This window comes from Panulirus ornatus, chromosome 61, assembly GCF_036320965.1.
Source record: "Panulirus ornatus isolate Po-2019 chromosome 61, ASM3632096v1, whole genome shotgun sequence".
Taxonomy (NCBI): domain Eukaryota; kingdom Metazoa; phylum Arthropoda; class Malacostraca; order Decapoda; family Palinuridae; genus Panulirus; species Panulirus ornatus.
Window position 1 is genome coordinate 3,679,024 of NC_092284.1, and position 2,500 is coordinate 3,681,523.

At 33.9% G+C, this 2,500-nt stretch overlaps 1 long non-coding RNA gene across 4 annotated transcripts in view; it reads right to left on the minus strand.

The window, feature by feature from the left end:
• LOC139767465 (uncharacterized) overlaps positions 1–2,500 on the minus strand; it is a 241,673-nt gene that overhangs the window by 235,745 nt on the left and 3,428 nt on the right. The gene's annotated exons all lie outside the window — the stretch shown is intronic.

Here is a 2,500-nt window from a genome sequence, read left to right on the forward strand (position 1 = left end):
CAAGTGACTGTTATATTTCTCTCTTGTGTCTCCCCTGATGATGTGATTATGACACGAAAGTGCACTTGGCAACTTTTCGTGTTTCATTTTCCCCGTGGACTCATAGCAATATATATATATATATATATATATATATATATATATATATATATATATATATATATATATATATACTAATGAGTGACATAATTACCTAATTAGCATACATTAAATTACCCTCAATAGCCCATCTCAATATGGCGGTCTAGGGCGCAAAATATGGGCGATTCGAACGAACCAGAGATGGGTTCTACGCCTCATTAATTAATTAAATAACCACACAAGATATTATAAAGTTATTTATCTCGTTAGATATGAAATTATTCATCTCATTACCATACATCATTATTATCATCAATGTCAACTCATTTACGAGAAATTTTCAATACCAAAAATCAGACGGGTAATAAGTTGTTTATAACTAAATGGATTAATGTTTCCAAAATAAAGACATAATACTCTTGTAGGCCACAGATCTTGTAGTCTACAGGTCTTGTAGTCTACTGGTCTTGTAGTCAACAGATCTTGTAGTCTACAGGTCTTGTAGTCTATAGGTCTTGTAGTGTACTGGTCTTGTAGTGTACTGGTCTTGTAGTGTACTGGTCTTGTAGTGTACTGGTCTTGTAGTGTACTGGTCCTGTAGTCTACTGGTCTTGTAGTCTACAGATCTTGTAGTCTACAGGTCTTGTAGTCAACAGATCTTGTAGTCTACAGGTCTTGTAGTCTACAGGTCTTGTAGTCTACTGGTCTTGTAGTGTACTGGTCTTGTAGTGTACTGGTCTTGTAGTGTACTGGTCTTGTAGTCTACTGGTCCTGTAGTCTACTGGTCTTGTAGTCTACAGATCTTGTAGCCTACAGGTCTTGTAGTCTACTGGTCTTGTAGTCAACAGATCTTGTAGTCTACTGGTCTTGTAGTCTACTGGTCTTGTAGTGTACTGGTTTTGTAGTCTACAGATCTTGTAGTCTACAGATCTTGTAGTCTACAGGTCTTGTAGTCTACAGATCTTGTAGTCTACAGGTCTTGTAGTCTACAGATCTTGTAGTCTACAGGTCTTGTAGTCTACAGATCTTGTAGTCTACAGGTCTTGTAGTCTACTGGTCTTGTAGTCTACAGGTCTTGTAGTCTACAGATCTTGTAGTCTAGAGGTCTTGTAGTCTACAGGTCTTGTAGTCTACAGATCTTGTAGTCTACAGGTCTTGTAGTCTACAGATCTTGTAGTCTACAGGTCTTGTAGTCTACAGATCTTGTTGTCTACAGGTCTTGTAGTCTACAGGTCTTGTAGTCTACAGATCTTGTAGTCTACAGATCTTGTAGTCTACAGGTCTTGTAGTCTACAGATCTTGTAGTCTACAGATCTTGTAGTCTTCAGGTCTTGTAGCCTACTGGTCTTGTAGTCTACAGGTCTTGTAGTCTACAGATCTTGTAGTCTACAGGTCTTGTAGTCTACAGATCTTGTAGTCTACAGGTCTTGTAGTCTACAGATCTTGTAGTCTACAGGTCTTGTAGTCTACAGATCTTGTAGTCTACAGGTCTTGTAGTCTACAGATCTTGTAGTCTACTGGTCTTGTAGTCTACAGATCTTGTAGTCTACAGGTCTTTATCTACGTCTCTAGTCTACTAAATGTATCTACATCTTTATCTATCGTCTTGTATCAACTTCTGCAGATATAGCTCTTTATCACTCGGTACATTTATCCAATTTATTCCTCTATCAGGTATTTATCATTTATTCCTCTATTCTATTACAGGTCTATCTTATCCATTTACCTCTATTTCAAACAGGTAATTTATCCATTATTTCCTCTATTTAAACAGGTATTTTTCCATTTATTTCCTCTATTAAACAGGTAATTTTCCATTACTTCCTCTATTTAAACGGTAATTTATCCATTTATTTCCTCTATTTAAACAGGTAATTTATCCATTTATTTCCTCTATTTAAACAGGTAATTTATCCATTATTTCCTCTATTTAAACAGGTAATTTATCCATTATTTCCTCTATTTAAACAGGTAATTTATCCATTATTTCCTCTATTTAAACAGGTAATTTATCCATTTATTTCCTCTATTTAAACAGGTAATTTATCCATTTATTTCCTCTATTTAAACAGGTAATTTATCCATTTATTTCCTCTATTTAAACAGGTAATTTATCCATTACTTCCTCTATTTAAACAGGTAATTTATCCATTATTTCCTCTATTTAAACAGGTAATTTATCCATTTATTTCCTCTATTTAAACAGGTAATTTATCCATTTATTTCCTCTATTTAAACAGGTAATTTATCCATTTATTTCCTCTATTTAAACAGGTAATTTATCCATTATTTCCTCTATTTAAACAGGTAATTTATCCATTTATTTCCTCTATTTAAACAGGTAATTTATCCATTATTTCCTCTATTTAAACAGGTAATTTATCCATTATTTCCTCTATTTAAACAGGTAATTTATCCA